The sequence below is a fragment of the Anabrus simplex genome, chromosome 10, assembly GCF_040414725.1.
Source record: "Anabrus simplex isolate iqAnaSimp1 chromosome 10, ASM4041472v1, whole genome shotgun sequence".
Taxonomy (NCBI): Eukaryota; Metazoa; Arthropoda; class Insecta; order Orthoptera; family Tettigoniidae; genus Anabrus; species Anabrus simplex.
In genome coordinates this window covers 16,192,823-16,219,739 of record NC_090274.1, presented here as the reverse complement: position 1 = coordinate 16,219,739, position 26,917 = coordinate 16,192,823, and the positions used below count along the sequence as shown (strand labels likewise).

At 38.7% G+C, this 26,917-nt stretch overlaps 1 long non-coding RNA gene across 1 annotated transcript in view; it reads left to right on the top strand.

The window, feature by feature from the left end:
- LOC137502372 (uncharacterized) overlaps positions 1–26,611 on the top strand; it is a 33,262-nt gene extending 6,651 nt beyond the window's left edge. Inside the window, exons 2-4 of the long non-coding RNA XR_011018751.1 lie at positions 2,488–2,560; positions 18,430–18,502; positions 26,502–26,611. This is a non-coding gene — a long non-coding RNA (uncharacterized lncRNA). The remainder of the gene's footprint in view (positions 1–2,487; positions 2,561–18,429; positions 18,503–26,501) is intronic.
- The last annotated feature ends 306 nt before the right edge of the window (positions 26,612–26,917 follow it).

Below are 26,917 nucleotides of genomic sequence, written 5' to 3'. Positions count from 1 at the left end.
AATATTGTGCAACACAGGGTAATAATCTAGAACAACGCATCTTTGTCACTCAAGTTTTACAGAATGTTCTATTCAAATGTATATAGGATTTTGGAGACTCGGAATATATGAGAAAGCATGTTGTGTCATACTTTTCTGGAAGCCTGGCCAGGCAAGGTATATAAAGGACGGTCGTGGGAGTTGAGTTGAGTGGAGTTGTTAGCAAGAATCATTAGTTGAGTTAAGTATGTGAGCTCATGTTGTGGAGTTGAAGTGGTTATGTTGTGTTGGTACAAGTGTTCCGTAGTTGGTTGCGCAATCGAATAAGTTCAAGATGGTGGTTCATTTGATATGCAATTATTAAGGCGTATATAATTTGTAAATAAAACAGTGTACTCATTTGACAGCATCTCGTCTATGCGTCTTTATGTATACGACAGCATCTTCACAGGCAGAAGAGATTGCAGCACGCCTTATGGATGCAAGGTAAAGATGAAGTATTGTTTAACACTTGATTCTCTGATGAAGCCTGTTTTAATCTCGAAGGGGCAGTTAATGAACAAAATGTGCAGTTTTGGCTACAGAAAATAAGAGAGATTATTCATGAAAAAAACATATATGGGTAAAAAATGAGTGTATGGGTACCTCTGTCAAGTCATGGGTTAAATGGACCATTTTTCTTCAGTCAGATAGTTAATGCACAGCGATAAAAGGATGTGCTGGAGAATGAATTCATGCCTCAAATTCTCGCTACAGAACTCCTTATTCGTACGCAGTTGTTTATGCAAGATGGTGGAACACCTCACACAACTAACAATGTTCCTGAGTTTTTGAGGGGAGTATTTGGTGATTGGGCTATCAGTACAACAATAATGGCAGATTCTTTTGGCCCCATTTAAATCCTTGTGATTTCTTTTTATTGGGCTATTTGAAAGAAAAACTCTTCGTTTCAACATCTCAAAACCATAGATTGTGCAGCTCTGCAGAGAAATTCACGAGGACCTGTGCCGTAGTCGTCTCGAAGAGGTTGTTCAGCGCAGTGGAGGCCGCATTGAACATGTGATGTAGTGAAGTGTATTTCCAAGGTCCAAGCTACCCGTGTCTAATATGTAATTATTGTTCTGTGAAAAATAAAGTTTTTTCTAAAATTAAATGTGTCGACTATTTGTGTGCTACCCTGTAGCCTGTCAGCCGTCGGCCTTCTGTTTTAATTGCCCAAAAGTGTGAACTCCCACTTCTTGCTTCGCTGCGGCTTTTCTCTTTGATTCTTGCCCTCCAGTCTTCCTTCTGTTATGTCCTGTAGTAACCCTCTGTGTCGCAGCGTGTGCCCAATCCAGGCAAGTCGTCTTTCACGCTCTTGCCCAAGCAGTACTCTTACTTCATGAACCGAACTGAGTACCTCTGCATTTGTGACTCAGTCTGTTCAAGGAATCTTAAGCGGGTGTCTCCAACACCAAATTTGAAATGCCTGAATAAGAATAGCGAAGCTGGCATTCAGCATCTACATTTCTACACAGTATAACCCACTGACCAAACGAATATCTTAACAAATGTCTTCCTCAGCTATAGGCTCAAGGCACTGTGTAGAATGCTCTCTCGCCATTCCAAGCCGCACCTTGACGTCTTTTTTTTTTTTTTTTGCTAGGGGCTTTACGTCGCACCGACACAGATAGGTCTTATGGCGACGATCCTTGACGTCTTGATGACGGTAACAATCCTCAGATATTGTTCTCCCCAAGTATTTAAAGGAAGATACCTGTTCGAATGCCACACCATGAATGGGAATGTTGGAATCTTTTCATTGATTTACTTGAATTAATTTAATTAAATAACTGACTTAATCAGTTAAAATCTCTGGCTGTGAATAAAACCCATAGCCTCTGAATTGAAGGCCAGTACGTGACCATTCAACCAGGGAGCTGGACATTGCCAGTAGTATTGTATTAATTATTTAAAGAAATACTTTCTTTCGTGATAGGTACGACGGAAGTGCTACGCGAAATATCGTGTCTAGCACCTACTCGAATGTAAACATAGTAAGTGCTGCAGGTATCGTACCAACAACATTATAGATATTCAAACAAAAAAATGGAATATTACTTCCTATTTCCCCAAACAAAAGCTTTAGTTATAGTTGTGGTCATGATCCTTTCGACAGGTTATTTTGTAGGTGTTCCTGTGAAGCAGTGTCTTGTTGAAGTGATATTCTCAATCGGTGAAATCAAATTAAGGTTCTCTGCTGAATTTTGATTGAGAATCTTGTTGTACTGTTGTTCCCTCCTGCATAATACCCCTCTTACATGATTTTTTTTTATCGATCTGTTGTTGTCCTAGCTTCAGTGTACTAAGAATGGCAAGTAGGCTGGGCTGGAAAACATTAAGAAATTTCAGAGTGGCTGGTACTTTAGATATTCCTAGAAATAAAAGAACACATCTGATAATAGCGTAAAACTCTTGTACAATGATTATTTATCATATCTAATAACTAATATTTTTTGGTTATTGTAGGTCAACAAGTCTTCTCTCAGTTGCCAGCAGATTGGACTTGGAATCTCCAGATTGGTGACATTTTAATTCTTAGGTGAGTACTTGTAATTGGTATCTTATTATACAATAGGAAAGTATAGAACAGTACTTTAGATATTCCTAGAAATAGAAGTACAGTCGAGACCGGTTGGGACTGTTAGACATTAGAGGCGATAGTCGCACAAACTTTTATTTTGTTGTTGCTAAAAATGTCATACCTGTAGGTTTTAGGCTGCACACTTACATTTTGTAATCTATCAGTTTCATGTCCGTATTGATACTTGGTATTCACAATCACAAAGAAGACACATCATATCATTGTATATTTTATATATTTTAATATTATCACTCATATCATGTGACATTCTTCATTAGATTTGGTAACGTTTTAAAATTATATATTAAGTTAGCTTTAGATCTCATGACCAGCTGAGGATGACCTCTGTGAAGGTCGAAACCGGTACTGCATAGTAACAAGACATAATAAAGTATTGATTAGGTGGACTGTACCCATTCGTTGTGATTGTGAATGCACACTTACATGGTTAACTAACAGAATAAAGTTAAAAATTTAAGAAATATAAGTGAAATAAGTACTGTATTTATGGAGAGGGGCTGAGAGGATGCTTACACAGTACGATAGCAAAATATAAAGTAATAAGTGAGGAAATAAGTAGCAATAATGTCGCACACGGTCTTGGTTAATACATGAGATGTTCTCTCCGTCCTTCCAAATTGTAGAAATCGTTGAGTGTGATGCTCACAATTCCCTCGTAGTACTGTCCGGCTCTTTGCCTAAATGGTTAGCGTGCTGGCCTTTGGTTACAGGGGTCCCGGGCTCGATTCCCGGCAGGGTCGGGAATTTTAACCATAATTTGTTAATTTCTCTGGCACGAGGGCTGGGTGTATGTGTCATCTTCATTATCATTTCATCCTCATCACGACACGCAGGTCTCCTCCGGTCGCTGCCGCAGGTCGACCTGCACCTGGCAAGCCGAACTTGTCCTTGGACACTCCTGGCACTAAAAGCCATACGCTATTTCATTTCTCGCAGCATCGGCGTTCATGATTTATTTACCATAAATCTTTACAGTATCAGTGGAAGGCCAGGGGAAAAGGACCGGCCCTCTGCACGTAGTGGCCCCTGACCTTTTGAAATAATCACCTAAATCCCAAACTAAAACAGTCATATAGACTCATTACAGGTAAAGTTACAAAGTATAATTTATACATATTTCTCATTTACACATCCTTTCACTCCCTGCTTCATTTTTCCAACTATTCATATACATTTTCTCACCGCACGTGCTTCCTAACATAACATTTAACTGTATTTACTAGAGCTGTTGATGTAATTGATTAATCAAATGATTAACCGATTAATCTAAAAATCCGATTAACAGATCAATGTACTGTAGGCAATTAATCAAACCGTTTAAAATTGTACTGTGGTGAAGGAAAAATAATTGTTTTTCGTGACACAAAACCTGTATATTCCATTGTCATTTGCGATTTGGTGAGCTAGCCTCAGCTATAGTATGATTGACTGGTCATTAAATTAAGCTGATGTTCATATCTTTCTTTCAGAATGGTAAAACCAATAACATCTTCTTAATTGCTTTCTTGTAAGACCAGGGTTATGATCATTGCCTTTACAAACTATTGAAAATAAAATACCGCTTAAGCTATTATATTATATTTGTGGACCTATACAAAGCAGTCAGGTAGCATAAAGGGTAGGAAGGTACTTGAAAAGACTGTCATTGATGAATTTTTAGGTAATGTGCGAATGGACAGATACCAGTTGCTAGAAAGACACAGTAGAAAATGTGACAACTTAAACTCCGTTCGTGTTTGGTTGTTATTCAGAAGACAGTATTATATTCACATTCATTGTTTGTGAACTTCATTTACAAATATGGCTTGTGATCCGATGCGACAAAAACTTGGTGAAATTTCCAGACTTAAACAAAATGACTGTTGTAAGGTGACAGACAGAGAAACAGTCTTTTGTAACAGCAACTGGAAAATGGCCTTGATAATGTTGTTAGATGGACGGCAGGCAACGGGCTTAAAAGTCAAATAAAGGGTACAAATCTCTGCAGAGGTTGCAATGGTATTTAGGGGTTGTAATAAGAATGTAAAGGAGATGGTGTATAAGTCTCTGGTAAGACCCCAAATAGAGTATCGTTCCAGTGAATGGGACCCTCACCAGGAATACTTGATTCAAGAACTGGGAAAAGTTTTCCAACAAAAGAGTAGTGTTACAAATTTTTTTGCAAAGTTTGGGCTGGGAAGACTTTGGAGAAAGGAAACGAGCTGCTCGACTAAGTGGTATGTTACACTTAACAACTCTCATTATTGTTCCGTATTGAAGATGATGTTAGGCATAAAATCTCAAGGATAATTTAATAAAACCACCTATTCAATACTTTCCACGTTTAATGTGGTTTGAATCGACATGAATTTATGTAGACTTATCAGTTTTAAATCTCCACTTGTGGTTGACAACACATTTCAACATTAGTTATGTCAAGAATATGAAAATGCTATAGGTGGGTCAAATGAGCCCCGATATGAATATCCTCTTTACCCAAGACTTATGTTAGAGGAAGATCCATTTTAGTTTTGGACATATTTTAAGTTAGATAGAATAGGGCCGACAAGTTTTAATTGTTTTTAAAGATAAAAATTTCATTGTTCCATATTGAAAAGTATCACAGTTAAATTGAAATAATTAATATGGTAGTTCAACCTATTCAATACAAGTAAATAAGAGATGTAGAGATTGGTTTCGACCCCAGTCTGGGTCATCATCAGCCGATTATATCTTGAAAAACAATGCATAAGTAAGACTTGACCGTTAACTTCTTTCTTTATGTTACATTTATGCATTGTTCACATTTTTAAAATAATTATCCTGGCATGTTAAGTTAGTCTTATGAGATTATTAACGTTTATATATTATACTATATATGGTTAAAAAGGTCCCGAACCTTGACCTAAAGGTTGTTTACGGGATGAAGATGCCCAAATAATGGGTGAAACATGTACCTCATAAGTCTACATACATTCATGTAGATTCAAACCACATAAAATGTGGAAAGTATTGAATAGGTGGTTTAATTAAATTAGCATTGAGATTTTATGCCTAAGTGGTATGTTCCGTGCTGTGAGTGGAGAGATGGCATGGAATGACATTAGTAGACGAATAAGTTTGCGTGGTGTCTTTAAAAGTAGGAAAAATCACAATATGAAGATAGGACAAATTGGGACAAATGTTTGTTTATAGGGAGGGGAGGTAGGGATTGGAATAACTTACCAAGGGAAATGTTCCATAAATTTCCAATTTCTTCGCAATCATTTAAGAAAAGGCTAGGAAAACAACAGATAGGGAATCTGCCACCTGGCGACTGCCCTAACTGCAGATCAGTAGTGATTTATTGTGAAATGCGGTGTTACATCCAGAGACTAAATGGAATGCACCCACCAGATTTTGTACTCTTTGGTTTTGAGAACAGTTTTGTTTTTGTATAAGAAATAATGATGTAAATAAAGTTTTAAGTTTGTGGAAAATAATAAAAGTCATCACCTGTGTAACTATCTGACGAATTCCGTTATATCGGGTAGATTTTCGGGTTCGACGTAACATTAGTGGTGACCGTGACAGGACGTGAACAAAGTAGTAATTTGAAATGGATACGTTGACTAAATCGCGAAAACCAATACGTGCGATGTTCACAAAAACATACGATGCGGTGATGGCGGAAACAGACCCCAACAAGGTAAGATTGCATTTTACTAAACTAGAACGACTAGAAAATGAACTGAAGGATGCCGATGAGAAAATATTAGAACTGCTTCTCGACGACAGTGACGAAGAACGATACACAAATGAATACGATAAAGTGAATGAATATCGTGATAAAGTAGATGAAGCTCGTCACAGAATGGAGTGTGTTGTATTATCACAACGTACAAATGAAGGAAATTAAATATCGAGTGATGGTTTCGCAGGTTTCTCACAGAAAAAGCTCAAACTGCCAAAAATCGAACTTCGAAAATTTTCCGGAGAGGTTAGGGACTGGTTAGGGTTTTGGAGTCAGTTCCGTCAAATTTATGACGACTCAGACGTAGAAAAACAAGATAAATTTCAATATTTGATCCAATGTACTGTTGAAGGAAGTAGGGCTAGGGAGGTGGTAACTAGTTTCCCTCCAACAGCTAAAAATTATGATAGTGCAGTTCAGTGCCTTAAAAGTAGATTCGGAAAAGAAGAATTACTCGTAGAATTTTATGTTCGCGAACTACTTGGACTTGTGATTCAAAATGTTTCTTCAACACAAAGACTAACTCTCCTAAAGCTCTACGATCGCTTAGAATCCCATCAATATAATGGTCCGTTATTGGACATTATAAATTTTCCAGCTAACTCATTCTTGGTTGCCTGCGTTTCGCCATCGTGTGCTAAGTTAGGCTCGTCAGTTGGGACTTAGCACACCACCCAAGACGCAAGGCTAGTGCATACCATGGAGGCCACTGCATAGGCTATTTGAAGCCACCAGCAGTGCCAATGCACTATGAGAGCTATGTCTCATTTCCAAAAATAGATGCCTGCCTGGCCATCAAATAACGTAGATGCTGATTCCCATAGAGAACCTAAAATATTTGTCCTGAATGAGTAAATTTATAATACCAATATAATGGTCCGTTATTGGACATTATCAATTTTCCAGCTAACTCATTCTTGGTTGCCTGCGTTTCGCCTTCGTGTGCTAAGTTAGGCTCGTCAGTTGGGACTTAGCACACCACCCAAGACGCAAGGCTAGTGCATACCGTGGAGGCCACTGCATAGGCTATTTGAAGCCACCAGCAGTGCCAATGCACTATGAGAGCTATGTCTCATTTCCAAAAATAGATGCCTGCCTGGCCATCAAATAACGTAGATGCTGATTCCCATAGAGAACCTAAAATATTTGTCCTGAATGAGTAAATTTATAATACCAATATAATGGTCCGTTATTGGACATTATAAATTTTCCAGCTAACTCATTCTTGGTTGCCTGCGTTTTGCCTTCGTGTGCTAAGTTAGGCTCGTTAGTTGGGACTTAGCACACCACCCAAGACGCAAGGCTAGTGCATACCGTGGAGGCCACTGCATAGGCTATTTGAAGCCACCAGCAGTGCCAATGCACTATGAGAGCTGTCTCATTTCCAAAAATAGATGCCTGCCTGGCCATCAAATAACGTAGATGCTGATTCCCATAGAGAACCTAACGGACTTTAAACACTGCAATCACTGATTTATGGAAGTTGGACACCCTGAGAATTAGGGATCCTGCTGAGAAGACATCGAAGAAAGAAATAGAAATGGCTACCTTGGATCATTTTAAGAAGACTGTCTCAATCGACGAGGATGGCCGTTACGAAGTCCATCTACCATGGAATGAGGTATCTGAGGAGCTCTGCGACAATTTGGAAATTGCTGAGAAGAGGTGCAGGACGACAACTAATAAACTGTTGAGTGGCAACAAGTATCAGGAATACAATGTTGTGTTTCAGGATTGGCTTCAAGAAGGGGTGATTGAAGAGGTACCCTTTCAAGACCTTGAAAATAAAGGTCACTATTTACCTCACAGAGGTGTATTCAAAGAAAATTCAACCACACCGTTAAGACCCGTATTTGATTCTTCTTGCAGGGGGAAGGAAAGTCCATCTCTGAATGAGTGCCTGGAGAAAGGACCAGATCTGCTGCAACAAATTCCACCTATTCTGATCAGGTTTCGCCATCGTGAAATTGGAGTAATTTCGGACATAAAAAGGGCCTTTCTGCAAATTTCTGTTGTTCCTTAAGACAGAGATTTCTTGAGATTCCTATGGTGGTAGGATTCCTCCATGAAAAAATTCAAGATATTCCGACATCGACGAGTTGTATTTGGGCTCAAGTGTAGTCCATTCTTGTTGGGTGCTGTTCTTGATCTCCATTTAGAAAACAGCCCTCCTGAACTGCAAGAAACAGCACAACTATTAAAAAGCTCATTCAGTGTCGACAACTGCGTAACTTCCCCTGATTCAGAGGAGGAAATGACCCAATTTGTTGAGAAATCTATGAAACTACTTTCAGGAGCCAGATTTGAACTACATGGCTGGGAATGCACCTCAAGGGGAAAAGGGAATATGTTTGAGAAGATTTCTCCTGTTCTTGGATTATTATAGGACAAGGAAGAAGATGTATTGTACTGTGATGTGAGGCCTCAAAATGAGACTGGATGTGTTACACGAAGAAAAATCTTGTCATCTGCTCAGAGGATTTTTAATCCCATTGGTTTTTCATGTCCTCTGACCTTATTCCCTAAACTTCTCATTCAGGATAGCTGGAATTCAAAGATGGGGTGGGATGATCCATTGCCAGAGGATGTACAGAAGAAGTTTAGAAAATGGGAAGCTGAAGTTTGGCGACTTTCTGAAGTGAAAATACCGAGACATTTCGTAGTAAGCAGGTCTGAACAAACCTGGGGTTTACATACAGTTTGTGATGCCAGCTGGAGTGCTTATGCTGCAGCTGTCTTCATACGAAGCTGTACCGGTACTGAAGAGATTGTTTCTGTTCAGCTGATCATGGCAAAGACAAGAGTTTCACCACTGAAGGAAATGTCGATGCCGCGATTGGAACTCCTGGCATGTTGTATTGGTAGTCAACTAGCAAACTTGGTCAGAGAAAGTCTGAACTTGAACGTCTCCTAGTTTTATTGGACGGACTCTTCAGCGGCATTGTATTGGACCAAGAGAGATGAGTCATGGGGAGTATTTGTGAACACTCGAGTGAAGGAGATTAGATCTCTGACGAGACAAGAAGACTGGAGGCATGTTCTTGGGGAGCAGAATCCAGCTGACCTTCCATCTCGAGGCTCTTCCGTAGAAGTCCTTATAGACTCCAGATGGTGGGAGGGTCCTCACTGGTTGAAGTTGGCAGAAGGGGAATGGCCGACATCAGAGGTCAACGTGGATTATGACATCATCAAACAAGAGAGAAGAAAAATATCTTCATCACTGATCAATTCCTCAGCGGAGAATGGAGATGCCTGGTACCTAAGAAGATTTTCCAAGTTTTCTCAAATTATCAGGCCCATTCAACGTTTGTACCCACTGGAGATTACTTTATCGCAGGATACCTTACAAGTGGAAGATGATGGAGATAATGAGCAGGAAAGTGTTATTTCTGCTGTAAAAGATGAAGTAAAAACGAAAAGTGGACGTTTGGTGAAACTCCCTGTACAATATAGGACTTAAGTTTTGTGATAAGTTCTTGTCTTGTTAAAACTGTGTAGGCGAAATGATTGTCAGATTCTTTTATTGGTTCATTTTGGTTTTCTGTTAACAGGGGAATAAAGAAAACCAAAAGGTGGGAGGTATGTTACATCCAGAGACTAAATGGAATGCACCCACCAGATTTTGTACTCTTTGGTTTTGAGAACAGTTTTGTTTTTGTATAAGAAATAATGATGTAAATAAAGTTTTAAGTTTGTGGAAAATAATAAAAGTCATCACCTGTGTAACTATCTGACGAATTCCGTTATATCGGGTAGATTTTCGGTTTCGACGTAACACGTGGAAAATCTTTCAGTTATGCTGAAAGTACAACTAGTCTTCAATATCATCCTGAACGTATTCACCCCTTCCAGAGTGTATCTGCATCTATCAATGTCTCTTCTACTTTATCTTCTCAGTCAACTTTGGATCACCTAATAGTGAAGCCTGTGTCTTCTAATAATGAAAGTGAACTTACGAATAAACTAGTAAAGTGGATCGTGCAGGATAGTAGGATGGTCATCATTGTTTCTGTACTGGCACAAGGAACACCCACAAAAGCAAAACAGGGCACAAATAAGAAAAACACCAGAACAAGCAACAAATTCAACTTACTTTGGCCTCAGTAATTTAAGTAAATAAAATTTGGAAGCCACCCATTAAAAAAAAACAAAAAAACATACAAATAAAAGGACTGAATTCATAAGGAAACAAAACACTTGACAAGTAACCAGTGTGTGTAACAAGTACCAAGCCTGTGTGTGTTTGTATTTCGCATTCCATTCAGAAGGTAGAAATGTATTTTATGTTGAGTGGTACAGTGAAACCTCGTTAGTGCTTTCCTCATTAACACGTTTTCCCGCTTAGCACATCGTAAATTTGAAGTCTTGATTTTCATCATATTAAATCTATATTAAAAATACCTCTAATTATAAATACTTAACAGGAAATAAATCATTTAAAATAGTTTTTTAATAATAAATATTCAGTTAATTGGATGCAAACAATGTTCTAATTAAATATGCAGTTTAAGTGGAGACAAGACCTTACTGAAAGTTGAAACTTGTTTCAACCTAGTTAACCTTTCAAATTAAAATGATTAAATACATAATCATAGTAACACATTCCCAAATGATAATCACTTAACATAAAAGAAAATTGGAGTATTCCACCTAAAATTGTAGAAGAAAATCACAAAATGAATCAAGATTATCATTCAAGCTTACTAACACGAGGCAAGGCCTGCATAACAAAGCATCCCCTAAAAAAAGAAAAAGAAAAGAAAAACTACCCTAGTAAAAATGGGGAGAAATAAAAACAAAACACTGATGTGAATCAGAATTGTGAGTGGCAAAGAAAAGGTAAAATAAAGAATTAGGAGAATCAAATTTCAACTCTCTATATACCACGGTGATAATAATTACAAGAAATGCTTTAGAAGGTTATGATTAAATTTTTCCATACCTCATCATCTGATATAACAGAGAACAAAATCTTGGTTATTGAATTTAATATAAGGTGCCCTTGGATTTCTATAGAACACTTTCTTCCCTTGTCTATACTTTACATATTTTATTATACTTAATTATTGTACATGTAATACCAATATAAATGGTCCGTTATTGGACATTATAAATTTTCCAGGTGACTCATTCCCGGTTGCCAGCGTTTCGCCCCATTGTGCTAAGTTGGGCTCATCAGTTGGTAAATAGCACACCCACCGAAACGCATGGCTAGTGTATACTGTGGAGGCCACTGTGTAGGCTGCTTGGAGCCACCGGCAGTGCCAGTGGACTATGAGAGACTTTGTCTCATTACCAAAAATTGATGCCTGCCTGGCCATCAGATGATATATTGATTCCCATAGGGAACCTGAAATATTTGTCCTGAATGAGTAAATTTATATAGAAATGGTCTGTTATTGGACATTATAAATTTTCCAGCTAACTCATTCCTGGTTGCCAGCATTTTGCCCCAGTGTGCTAAGTTGGGCTCATCAGTTGGTAAAGAGCACATCCACCAAGACGCATGGCTAGTGCACTTTATTACAAACTTTAAAATAGAAAATCATAAATGAATAAAACCTATTAAATTAGTCACTATATGCTAAATTTTAAAATCTGCCCTGCTCTTGGAACTTACGTCCTTATTTACATCTAAAAAAGAAATAAAATGTTTCTTTGTGTCTAAGTTGACATTTACTTTGTAATTGAGTAAAACACTTTAAAATAGAATAATTTTCAATTTATAAAATAAATAACACCTATTAAGTTAAGTCACTATATGTTGAATTTAAAATATTTTCTGCTCTCTTCTTGAAATTTCTCCTTTCCTTAAGTCCTAAAAAAAGAAAATATATTTAAATTTCTATTCCAGTAATTGTTGATTAACTTACTGCTATATTTCTGAGATCTTTCACATAAATTGGAATTTCCTCCTCTTAATCCCGTTCGACCATGCTAGCCATTTTAACTGTGAAATTCCTTTAAAATAAATAACCAACAAAACCAACTTTTAGAGACATTTTTTATGAAAAAGACGACAACTTAGATGATTGAGGAATTATATTTTTTACTTCATTTCAACTGGTTACCAAATTTATCCACAAATTAAACCAAACAAACATGTCCTTTGCTTGCTGTCAATTACCTTACAAGACAAGCTGCTACTTGTCACTATGCTGCCCATTACGTAATTACCATAATAGCGATTTTAACCGTCAGATTCCTTTAAAATAAAATAAACAACCAACAAACCAACTTTTAGCGACATTTTTTTTTTTACGAAAAGGACGACATCACAGATGATTAGAGAATTTTATTTTACTTACTTCAGTTTCAGCTGGTTACCAAATTTGTCCACAAATTAAAATATCATTACATTAGTCTGAATCAAACAAACATGTTCTTGCTCTTTGCTTGCTGTCAATTACCTTACAAGACAAGCTGCTACTTGTCGCTATGCTGTTGGTTATGTAATGTAGGGCAGGGCAGGGAGGGGAAGCATGTCAATGACTGGAACTATTTCTATTCTCTTTTTCTCTTCTTCTTCCTTATATGATTGTATGCTAATCTGTACATTGAATTTATTTCATTCAGCGGTTCATTTAAATTATTTTCATTATTGCTTCTCTGGTCAATATATATACTTATTTTCTCTAGAGCATCAATTAATTTTCCTTTCGTGGTTGTGTGCAGTTTTTTCCATATCTTTATCTATTTCCGTAAAATTATGATTGTACTCTTCCATGTGTTCACCCGTTGCTGAGAACCTTTTGTGTCTTACTGCATTCACGTGCTCCTTGTATCTCGTCTCCAAACTCCTCCCTGATTGTCCAATATATTTCTTTCCACAACTTTGGCACTTGATGCAATATACTCCTGATTTATTGAACCTACTGGACCTATTAACCTTATATGAATTGAAAAAAATTCTCTTATTATTGTTGTTTTTCTTAAACATAATATCAATGCCCTTTTTGCTAAAAATCTTTTTTATTCCGTATGAGTGTCTGTTGTGGAATGTTATTACCGCTATACTCTTCCTTTCTTTCTTTTCTTTTTCCAAAGTTGATCTCTATTTATTTATTAACTTGCTCTTTATTTTTATTTACATATTTCTTCGTATATCCATTTCTCTTTGCAATCTCATATATAGTATTCATCTCTTTTTCGATAGCTTGTCTTTTAAAGGGGAATTTAAGGGCCCTACTGATCATACTGTAAAATGTTGCCTTTTTCTGCTGCCCTGGGTGATTGGAATCCTTCCTAATAATAGTGCTAGTGGTCGTTTCTTTTCTAAAAACCTGGTACTCTAATTCCCTCCCATTTCTCATAATTTTGACGTCTAAGTAGTTCAGCGATCCTCCTTCCTCTGACTCCATTGTAAATTTTATATCTGTCTATTTCGTTCACCCATCTTAATACTTCTACTGGACCTACTTCTTTTTCATCTATAATAATGAAAACGTCGTCCACATATCTTAACCATTTGATTAATCCTTGAATTTTCTCAATTATTTTATTTGATTCCAAATAGTCCATGTAAATATTCGCCAGAATACCCAACGCTGGGGAACCCATAGCCAACCCCTTCTCCTGTTTGTATATTTTGTTGTTGGAAGCGATATGATGGCCTTATGAGGTAGAATTAAAATACCCAACTCCAGAAGAAGAAGAAGAAGAAAAGGAACAAACCCATCACTAACAAGAATAAGAAGAAAGATGCCCTAAAAGGAAATCAGGAGAAAATACCAATCTCAAGCAAGAGCCTCAATAAAATAAAAATACTTATATAGTAAACTTTACATTCTTAGGCCCACATATTTGCGATTCCAAAATCACCACAGTTACTCACCCCCCCCCCCCCTCCAAAAAAAACTCTGCCTTCACAAAAAAATAAGACTAATTTACAATTTTGAATGATTCAAATCAATTTTTGAAGAGTGGATGCAAATAAACGCATATTTTACAAGTTTTGTCGGAGAACAGTATCCAGATATCAAGTACAGAATTAAGTAGGTGAATAGTTCATCCATGTAATAATTCTTGTATTTAATTTTGAGTGAAACTCGACGACTATAATTTCTTTGTTTTTTTTTTTTAGATTATATCAAACAAACAATAGGTAATTTCTTTTCCCATGGCATCATCAGTGGCTTGGGCAGACACCATAATGGAATTTTTCAAGATGTATGTAATTGAGTAAAGCTTGAGGTAAAATGTTCTTGAATTAATCCACCGGGTAGTAGAATACAAGGAAGAAAGACATGAATATGAGATTACTTACATCAGCCAAGACGAAAATAAAGAAGATAATCCAAATATTATTGCTAATGCTCTCACCACCACAGCACACAGCCGATTTTAAAATTTAGAAAAGCCACATCATACATACTTAAACTAACTTAGTCTACGCTGGAGTACAGAGCATAGAATTAAACGCATTGTGCCGAACACAACATGTGTTCCTAAGGACACACACAAACGCACATCCATGTTCGAACAAGGACACACAGCTAGTGAGCCAGAGCGAGTTCGGTTGGCCAAGACGCTGCTTCTACGCATGCGTGCAAGTATTCAGTTTTGAGAGGCAAATTGCCGTATCCAAGCAAGGACACAACAATTAAATATCACATATTTGAATAAGTTGAAACAGTAGAATGACGTCAATTAAACAGGTGTACCAAATACAGAAGTAGTTTCCCAATGTATGGGTTAAATATGGTCCAAGTAATAGTGCCTCACTTATGCATGTTACAGTTTCTGATCGTGGTATTGAAGAAGTTTTATGGGAAGCTCTCATTTCTCATGTACCATCTTCCCTCTAGAGACATGGTAAAAAAAAGAAGACAAGTTGTTATGACGTAGAGAGATAAAAATTATTAGATGAATGAAAAAAGCAGAGTTTGTTAATCTCATGGGGGATTTTTGGTGTTCCACATATAACCATAGATACTCAGAGGTTACAGCTCACTGGATTGATTCAGATGGGGAATATCGTAATTCAACATTACAACATGTTAAAGAAAACCACATTGCCGCTAACTGGACAGAAGAGTTTGAAGATGTAGTTCTTGAACGGGGTTTGGAAGGCAAAGTTTTCACTGTTTCCACCAACAATGCAAGATATATTGTTCTAGGAGTTGAGAGAGCAAAGTACGACAATTTTCGGTGTGTGGCCCACATCTACGATTAAGAATAAAGCTATTAAAGATACTGTGTGGACCCGATTAAAATTCTATGAATCAACCGATTAAAGCCATTTTGTTAACCAATCAACATTTTTAATCGATCAACAGCTCTAATATTTACATTTCATGTTGGCGAGGAGCTCGTCCCAAAGCCGTGCTGAATGAGCAAAGAAACCTAGTTTGTAGGACTCAGTTCACACAAAGGGGGCTGTAAGACACTTGAGGGACTTGTGTAAGATGGTGACGTTGCTTTGTTTGCACAAGTAGGCGATTGACGGGAGCTGTTCTTTTTAATTAGTCGTTCAGCGCGACATTGGATTCCTTCTAGTTTGCGAAGTTTAGCTGTAATGGTACAATACTAAGTAGGTAGATCATACGTTAGTATAGGTCTCACTAGTGCCAGGTGTGGCATTCAACTTGCTCACATGGAGACTTCTGGCAGTTTTGCATCTCACTTCCTTAATGTTATATATACATTCTATTGTGTTTCGAGACCTACTTAACCTAATATATTTACATTGGCAGGATTAATGTTGAGACCGTTGAGGTTACACCACACCGCTATAGTGTCCAAGCCTGACTGTAACTTCAGACAATTGTATATCCCTGTTCATTACTGTGTCATCAGCGTACTGAGCCATGGTTGAGGTCACACATTTAGGTAAATCGGAGGCGAATGAATTAAATAACGAAGGTCCCAAGACAGTCCCTTGACATATTCCTAAGGTTACTTTAACAGTCGTGGATCGAACTCCATCAAACACAACACGCTGAATTCGACCGTCGAGAAATGACCACAGCCATGCCAGTACACTTTCCCTGATATTCATCCGTCTTAATTTTAATATGCGGGATTAGGTCAAAAGCTTTAGCCCAGTCCAATGCCACGCAGTCTACCTGAACAGTTTTAGATTTCTCCAGGGAGAATTGCCCCTCATCAATAACTTTTCCTAATAAAGAATTACAGGATCTTTCACTTACCGGAAGTATTCCCAATCATTCCACACATTTATAAGGGCAAGTCAATAACTATCTCCAATCAATTTTTATAAGTTATTACAAGGAGAGTACACACTTTTTATTGATATCATTTTTCAGTGCACATGGTCCACTGTTTCATAAGCTTTCTTATACCCACTGAAAAAAAGGATTTTGGTTGCGTAGCAAGCCACATATGCACCGCTTCCTTCACCTGTTGATCAGAGCTGAATCGACGGCCTCTCAGAGTATTTTTAAGTGGACCGAACATATGGTAATCTGACGGGGCAAGATAGGGACTGTACGCAGGAAACACCTCGAAACACAGCATCTGAAGAGTTTTAGCGGTGTGGGCGGCAGTATGTGGATGCACATTGTCATGCAACAAAAGGACTCCTTCTGACAATCGACCTCTGAGTTTATTGCTAATTGCAGGTTTCAGCTTGTTTACTAGCATATCACAGTAACGTTCCTGTTTACTGCTTCCCCTTTTTCCTGGTAATATTCCAGGATTATGTCTTTGCTGACGGGACCTAGTATTTACAGTGCACTGTCTTCTGGTATAGGCTAGAGCAATTTTGTTACTTTCATTGACCTGTCTTAGTCTTATCCTTGGCTTTGAGAACATGAAAGTGACTGAGGTATGAGCGATGCTAGTAATGCCATTCCTTATGCAGCCAGTCCCTGCTATGAATGGTGTGAAAATGTTGCTCTTAGGGTCGGTTGATGCATGCATTTCAGTGGGCTTGGCAGACTTCTGGCTCGGTGAGGAAAGCAACGGGAAACTACCTCTCTTCTCATTTCCCTAGTATGCCTCTTCAGTGATGCCTAGGCCATCTATGACAGCTGATAGCGGAGCTGTTGAGGATCCAACCAGCCTTAAGGCTGAGGACTGAATATACATTCGAGGATTGGCATAATTTTTCCTGCAGAAGGTTGACTCTTGAATTTCTTTTTGCCTGGGGATCCGGGATGCTTCCATTCCATGCTCTGACAGATTCTCATATTATTGCGCTTCTGCTCTTCATTGTGCTGTTTTGGAACAGCCCGACAATACAGAGGCTAATCCTAAACAAGATAAGTTACAGTTTACAATAGTGAAAACAGTTACAAAATCGTAGTCACCTCCCGATTAAATTGAAGGGGAATTCGAGAGGGTAACGCACTCTATTCCCGGATTTTAGTCAAGTGCTATAGACTAGTTGAACTTTTACAAGAGAAGAAAGAAAAATTTATATTTTAGGAATTTTGCAGTTGCATTACTAAAGATTGGAAACCTTCTCCTCGAATTAGCTGGCAGAGATACCTACAGAGTTAGAAAAATGGTGGTCATTACCTTAGCTGATGTTCTTCTTGCCGATGGATGAGGCCTCCGCCTCCTCTCTTAACACACACACACGGTAACAAGCGGCAGCTTTTATACCCGAGAGGAAGGTTTGAGAAAGCTCTGGACTAAGTCCAGACACACCCTCTACATTTTATTAGACAATCAAAAAGTTACAAGAAGCATGTTATTGGCTGAAAATTAAATACACAAAATTTTTGATTGGCCAGACTCCAAAGCTGGCGGGATGAGTTAGAAGTGTTGCAACCTTTGAAATATCAAAAACAAAGAATAGTTGATTCAGTTTAGAAAACCTATAAATACAAAATTTCTTTAAATTTTTAGTAGTTCCACTTTATACCAGAGTGCATGACATCAGTTTATTAATAGAGACATCTCTGGAGAAAAATCAGAACTTCTTGGAATAGTTGTTGCAAACTTAATGTGTTAGATAGCGTTCTTCAAGGTGCTTCATTTAAATGCACAGGGTTGAGGTGTACCTCCCGGTACAGTTGCAGTAAACGGTTTCGACTGTACTTAAATCTGCAATATAGAGTGAAAAACCCTTACATGGATTTTTTATCATATCCGAGAGGCCTAACTAATATTTCTTGGGTTGTAGGTCAGCAAGTCTTCTCTCACTTGCCAACAGAATGGACTTGGAACCTCCAGATTCGTGAAGTTCTAAAATGATGGTGAGTACTTGTTCATTGTATTTTATTAAATTGACTGTTAACGGCCTGTGATTCTTGTAACAGTGCTAGGTTGTTCGTGATGTTTGCTGCTGGGCAGATATAGCGGAGAGCTATTATGTTGACTATTTATGTCACAAATGTATCTTGAAGACAGGTGACGTGTAAAAAACTGGCTCATTAATATAAGTCATCGTCACTAAACTTCCAGGATATTTTGGATGCAAAAAAATTTTCTCCCAGAACTGGAGAGTTTATCATAAAGATAGGAGAGATTCAGTAGAAGGGGGGTGTGCATATTGGTGAAAGAAAAATTTGTAAGCTAAGAAAAAGTTAAGCATGTGTAGCATGTGTAAAATTAATAGGCAACTTGATGTTTTTGGGGTGATGCTGATGCCAAGTTATTTGATAAAATAATCAGCTTTGTGGGGGGCGACACAGAAAAGGACTGGATTGTCTCGGATGATCTCAAATGTTATCTGGCAAAGAAATCCGAATGATGGAAAGCGTGACCAAGAAATGGTAACCAGGTTAATCTGCGAACGACAGAAAGCCGTATGTAAGGATAATATCCAGGTGGAGGAAGTAGATTTACTGTATCTATGAAAACAAAGAGATGTCAAAGTTAAAAACTAGAAAAGCAGCTGGAATTGAAAAGATTTCTGGGGATATACTAAAAGCAAGGGCTGCCACATTGCACAAAGAGTGTAATGTCTGCATATAGTATAATATAAATGAAACATTACAGTTTTAAAGTACGTCCACAAATCTGTCCTTTTAACTATAATAATAATGTTATTTGCTTTACGTCCCACTAACTACTTTTTAAGGTCTTCGGAGACGCCAGTCCTTTTAACAAACATGGCTAAAGCTGCAGAAAGTTTTGCGTTTATATCCGGTAGTGGAGGTATCGTCTGTTTCCGCTTGCAATGGAAGAAGACATCGTTTGTGTAGGTGGTGCCCGAGTATTGCAATATATCCTTTAAGGGCTGAAAGGGCTACTTTCTTCATAATTCAGGGTCTCTCTTATAAACCCAGACCGAGCGCACGGTGTTTGTACCCTGCGCTACAGCAGCTGCCTCAGCCCATCTCACGTTAAAATCTTACCTTATAAAAGATGCTCAAATTGTCGTCCTTCATAATGAGGGATTTAATAAACACCATTAGGATTTTCTGCACACCAATAGCGAGAGTTATGACTGTTCACACGACCATTAGGATGAAACCAGGCCTCATCTGAAAAGAACACAAGCTATGGGTCGAATAAACGATCATTCAACAATGCAAGATACCACTCACAATATCTCACCCTTGTGGCTGGATCAGCAGGTTTTAAACAATGGGCCCATGTAAACCTGTACGGTGTGATGTGTAACAGCTTTGTAGCTCTGTGTGCAGAAGAAACTGAAACCCCTACTGGTTGTGCTAATTTTGCGAGTGATGTATTTGGTGACCGTACAAGATTCGCACCAATGTCATCTAGCTGTTCCTCTGTTAAAACTGTTCGTGTGCGCACATGTTTTTTATTGAGCACTGAGCCAATAGTTTGAAATTTATTTACAGTTACGTGAAACTGTGCTCATGAAGGTGGCACTTCTTCAGGAAATTGCTACTGAACAAACACATCGCGTACCTGTCGAACCAACTTGTACTTAAAATAACTTCTACCTACGAAAATACGGTGTGCAGTGATAACTGTCTCACCATGTTAACAACTGAGATTCAAACTGAACACGTGCAAGGTCAAGAACTATGTGCGTACCTCCCGTACAGATGCTTAGGTCTCGGAGAGTAGAAACGCCGCTGGACGGTCTGGGTTTATAAGAGAGACCCTATACTGTTAGGAATATGCAACCTTTGCAAAAGGTAATTATAGAGAAGGATCTTACGGTTCCCTTGTGCCGACCATGCATCCGATAAAATCAGTCCTCTTGCTTTTATGTTTTTCAGAGTAATGAGGGACAGTCGGATTGTGCACTCTGTTTTTCTCTTAGTGCAGTTCCATTGGTTGGTTGGTGTGAGATTCGAATATGATTGTTGGATGGATAATGAATGGAGATCCATCAACGTTTTTGTATGCAATGATGTCTCTACACTGTTGTACTTCTTTCATCAGATAGACCATGGAGTTCCTCATGAACATTATACCGAACATCATTAAGCCCTGTTGCAATCAGTGAACAGATTTGGTAATCTACTGTATTTACTGTATTTACCTAATCAATACATTAACCCTTGAAGCCGGTATTCAAAGTTGGCCAAGGTTTACCCTACATCGGTAATAAATTTTAGAAAAATATCACAATTTTACATGCTCTCACAAACATTGCTATAACTTCTAAACGACTTGTCTGATTTTATTCAAGTTAAGTGGATGTGCAGTTCATATCATGCAGATGTTGTATCTACATACAAAAAAGTGGCATGCAAAGTAACAAAATGCCTAATTACTTTCTTGTTGGAATAAAATTCGAATTAACAGGTGTCCATGACCACTCGGGTGAGCATTCACTTGTATTACTATCATTCCTGCTGTGCACAATCATCATCACTAACACTGTCATTATCACTCTGATTATTCTCATCACATTAGATAAATACAGACCATCCGAGGACACCGCCATGTTGTTTACAACGGTCGAAGTTGATGAAACAAATTCTTCTTTTGCCAACACAATGCCGCATTAAGGTAGAAGATAATCCCCTGCATAGAATGATACCCTGTGCTGTGAGCCATGCTAAAAGTTCACGTTGACAACCAACAGATGGCACGCACATGTACATCTAAAACATCGCTAGCTTAGTCCGTACAGGTATTCGTTAAACCGCTCCTGGCGTATGTTCTGTACGTCCGTACACGTATGCGTCGAGTCGAGTCGGCTTAAGCGGTTAATTAGCATTATCTCGTTCAAAGATTTTTGGATTAGTTTCAATCAATGTAATGTTCATCTTCAGTAAATCAAAATAAGATAAAAAAACACAACCAAGAATGAAACACATAACGGTGAAATGTCTGTTTAAAGAAGTCAAGTGGGACCGTGCAAGTCCAGTAAGGAAGAATACAATGCTGGCTTAAAATCTTTATGTCTAATTAAAATAAAGCGACAACGACACTTTAGAATAGTTCGCTGAACATCTAGAGTGTTGTTGAACTTATAAAATATGCCCCGGCACGTAAGATTGTGTGTTTGGTTGACACTACTTGATTGTACAAGGCCTCTGGGTGTAGGTGTAACTCTTCTACTTTTATCCAAGGTTGTAATGACGTCCAAAATAGTGCTGAACGAGGAAAAGTCTTAAAGGGATATCCTAGTTGTTGAGTGGAAACATAAGCCATGTCGATCAACCTGCTGAACGATGTGTGCGATAGGATATCTAAAAAGAGACAAAATGACCGGGACTTAGATAAGCTGATCGAAAGATGAGTTCAGAAAAGGAAAATAAACAATTTATGATTTCAGGTAACGTAAAATGGTTAGATGTTTTAACCGAAGATATAAGTGGCAAATAGCTTTCTGTAGGAATATTTTGAAGTAATTGATTTTGAGACCTGGGAATTTAAATGTTATTTTTCTCATACACTGATGCAGTATAATTTGATGGGATGAGTCTCGTGTTGAACAATCTTATTATCGTTGGTTGATCACTTAGCAAATGATAATGAAAGCCCTGTTTTAGGATATCACAGGTCTGTCCAAATCATAATTTGAAATAAAAGGGGCTATCTCTAGATTATAGACGGACTAGTTCATTTCCTTGTAGTAAAGAGGAAACCTATTTAAAAGTAATGTTTCAAGCATTGATTTTTTCATTTCCCCCTCTCTTTTGTTGGTAGCCCTGCCAAATAATAAGAACGTGAGCTTTAAGAAAATTTGATTTGGAAACAGAATAATGTGCTTTGAATGGAGTTTCTGTAGTTAAAATCTGGTTGGAAGAATAACTTGAGAAATCTCTTTCCGTGCTTTGTGCTGACCGATTTCAGACTTTCTTTCAGTTTTGCTTCCGTCCAGTCCTTCAAGTTCTCTTGATTTATTTGTTCGTTATAAAGGTATTTCTAACATTTCCTCATGTTCCTCCATTATAACGAAGGTATTCAAGAGAATTTTATTATTTTATAGCAAGTATGGACAACCTTCTTGAAGCAGTGTGTGGATGTAGAATTTTAACTGTGTTCTTCTGTGGACCACTTTGGTACAAAAATATACTTATTATATTCGATCCCCAAGGAAGTACGATCAAAATCTTTGGCAAATTTATTTATTTTCTCTCTCATTTAGCTCTTGGGTTAGAACATATATTACACAATTAGGGGAACATGTTTTTGACCGTACGCCATGCTCTACAAAACAAAACCTCACACCTAGGTACATTACCAACTAAACTTTTATTCTTTACCATTGAAGTATACAAAAGGGCGTCGATGGATTCGCATTCATCTTCAGAACACAAACGGAAATGTCCAAATAGGCGTGAAAACAAAGTGACAACAGTCCTCCAGGGTGGATTTTGATCACAGTTGGAGAGCTTCAGTATGGTGTATGTCCTCCACGAGCATTTATCACAGCTTGGCACCTACGTGGCATGCTCTGTATAAGTCGACGGAGGTCACGTTGCAGTATCAGGTCCCATTTCTCAATGAGAGCCTCTTTGAGGTCTTGGAGAGTCTGTGGTGGAACAGGACGCCCACAAACACTTCTGTCAAGCCTATCCCATACATGCTCGATGGGATTAAGGTCGGGGCTCACTGCTGGCCATTCCATCTCTTGAATGTCCAGTTCTAGCAAGACAGCTCTGGTGATGCGCGCTACATGAGCCCTGGCATTGTCTTGCATGAGTACGAATTCAGGGCCAACACCGTATGCAGCAACCAACACATGCTGTAACAGTATCTGCTCGATGTACCCCGCAGCGGTAAGATTACCACGGACAACGACAAGATCCGCACGGCCATAAATACTGATGCCACCACACATCATCACAGAACCTTGTCCGAATCGGTCGCCTTCCTGGACAACATTTGGCATGTGCTGCTCACCACGGCATCTCCATACACGTTGACGTGGGTACGGGTAAACAGAAGGCAAGCTGCGCAATGTTGCTGCGTTAAACGGGCCATTCTAACAGGACATCTGGATCGTAAGGACACTTCTCTTAACCTGTTCCTTACAGTCTGGTCAGACACCGTGATTCCAGTGACCCTCCTGAGGTCTTGTTGCAGTTGCTGAACAACGCCGCAACGCACAGATGGTCAGATACCGGTCATCCTGTGGGGTTGTCATGGGTCCACAACCTTGTCCGACCCTCCTTGTGAACTGGCCTGTCTCAAAGTAGCGATTCTACAAGCGTTGAATAACTGACAGAGAGAGATTGAGATCCACAACATCATCCTTCCGGAATCAATGTGATGGCTCTTGCGACTTGAACCTTGTTAAGATGTCTCATGCGATGTGCTGGTTTGCGTACTGCTCAAATGACCGCAGTAGTCTGTGTTCCTCACGACGACACACCGCTATTCATTTTGTTTTGAGCGGTCACCTGACAGTTGAATGCATGGCTATGCCTACAGATGGAGTATAACTTCGATTTGACATACCTTGAGTAGCTAAGGTCTCAACGTATGCTGTACGACCATTGGAACCCCATCTACCAAATTAACGTTCACATACTAGACGTTACAAAATATGTTCCCCTAAATTTTTTGTATTGCCTCGGTCTTATGTCAAGGATGGAGCTTTATCATAAATAAACCTTTAGCGGAGCTTTTAAAAAATAGCAAAGATCATAATATGTAGATATAAGTCAAGGATGGAGCTTTATCATAAATAAACCTTTAGCGGAGCTTTTAAAAAATAGTAAAGATCATAATATGAAGATATAATTCCAATTCAAGTGGACAAATTGGGGCAAATATTTGTTTATATGACAAGGAGCAAGGGATTGGAGTAATCTGTCAAGGAAAATATTTGATAAATTTCCAAGTTCTTTGCAAATGTTTAAGAAAAGGCTGGGTGAACAATTGATAGGGAATCTGCCACTTGGGTGACACCCCTAGTGGTGATTGATGATGTTAATTTGAATATAATATAGGGGCTTACCAATTTGTTGTGCAAGTCAGTGATCAGAAAGTTGTCCATACTTCTCAAAAATGGTTTGGGATTTCTTTATGTAGTAGTATTGCCAACTCTTGGAAGTGCTCAACAGTTGTTATCGGAAATGGTACTGATAATGTGAACCTGAAGTTAATGAGCTTAACAACGTACCAATTTTGGTTCAATTAACACGTATATCCAATCCGTGCCCCGTTTCTTTATGGGGCCTGGTATTAAGAGAGCTTTTACGACCAGCTGCTCTTTCTGACGTCAACCTCATCAGAGGAGCTAATGACATGAAATGAATGACGTGATAGTAGAAAGGGAGAAACACTGTGCTGGCACATAGCCTACTTCTGTTGAATAGCACCAAGGGGCCTGCTCAGGGCTCAACGTCTCCATTCGACGGACGGATCACCAGTGTCATATGCCCTCGCTCCGTATGAGCATTGTGGAGAGGTTTAGAATTTAATCCAAGCTTTTGGCACGTAATCTAGCAATTAGAAATTGTTTACCAACTCTCTCCCACCTGATGGTAATTTATTTCCTGATGAACAGGACTCAAACTGGCTAACCGTGGTGTAGGACCAGGCAGGCTATGTGGAGAAATTATCATAAAATCTTTACAAAATCAATTGGTAGTGTTTGGACCTCCCAGAAAGCTTGAATGAACAGTGCAGTCTTTCGACATTTAAGAGTACAAGAGACTTACTCTAACCGAGCGAGTTCGCCGTGCGGTTAGGACTGCGTAGCTGTGAGCTTGCATTTGGGAGATGGTGGGTTCAGGACAGCCCTAAAAATGGTTTTCCGGCATTTCCCATTTTCACACCAGGTAAATCTTTGCGATGTTAAAAGACTGGCAAAGAGGCGGCCTACTCTAATGAGATAATAAATCTCTTACGACTTACAGTAGTTGAAGGGATGATAAACATTTGCCCTTTCAATATCTCGTGCCAACAGAACCAAGGATATAATGGTGCCATTTTAAACTTTGGTAAAATTGAAATGCCGTATGGCTTTTAGTGCCGGAGTGTCCGAAGACTACGTTTGGCTCGCCAGGTGCAGGTCTTTTGATTTGACTCCCGTAGGCGACCTGTGCGTTGTGATGGGGGATGAATTGATGATTAAGATGACTCATACACACACCCCCCCCCCCCCCGTATTTAACCAATGACGGTTAAAATTCCTGATCCTGCTGAGAACTGAACCCGGGACCCCTGTGACCAAAGGCCAGCATGCTAACCATTTAGCTGGATGCAAATTGTAAAACTTCCGTCACTCAGGAAGCCATGCGCCAGCCTCTCGCCGTTGGGTTCGGAGGTTCAAATCGTGGTCACTCCATGCTGGTCAAAGCAGAGGCGGGACAGGTTTTTCTCTGGGTACCCTGGGTTTCCTTGTCGCTTTTATTTCAGCAACACTCTCCAGTATCATTTTCATCTGTCAGTCATTAACCATTGCCCCATAGCAGTGCGACAGGCTTCAGCAGCCAGCACGGTTCGTGCCCTCGCTGCTAGATGCGGGCTTCATTCTTTCCACTCCTGACCCAGTTGAATGACTGGAAACAGGCTGTGTATTTTCATAATAGGCAATTATATTTACATTCACACTTCCAGTTGTTGGCACTACTACTGTGTGTAATGTTTTGATAACAACAGCTTATCGTTGCACCTGCGGAAACACCTGTGTGAAATGTTTTGACTTGAGATATCAAGACCCTAACTGTTCAGTCCTGAGAGTTGCCTCAAAGAATTCTCAGGCATCACACAGTGGTTTTTGCAGGTGCTTCGATGATACGTATGGAGTACTGCTATTGCACAAGTGGGGGAGTAAAAGCACTCCTTGTGCAATAGCAGTACTGTATTGTACGTACTTAGTATAATATTAATGTTTCCAATTTTTTTTTTCTTGAACAGGAAAGTCCGCGATTCATAAAAGTTTCGACGCTGGACCTGGACACTTGAAATGAGGTGTTGGACTTAGGGTATATTTTTAGGCCGTTTTTTCAGCTGAAAATGCAGATTTTCCAGTAAAATTTCATTATTTTTTGTAATTTTTTTTTTAATTTTTGGTGTAATTGTGGAAAAAAATAAATGAAAGAAAAAAAACTAAGTCCAAATTTCCATAATTTTCATTTATGCAGAATGGAAAAGCTGAAATTGTAAAATCCATTTTTTAAATTCATTTTAATATAGGCACCTGAGCCAAAGCTGTTCTTGCTGCAATACAGATCACTTACAATTTACTTTATTAGATGAAAAGGAAAAATATAAATTAAACAAGTCCTTTATTCTTTTTATCGTTTATTACATCATTTTCTCAGTGTTACAGT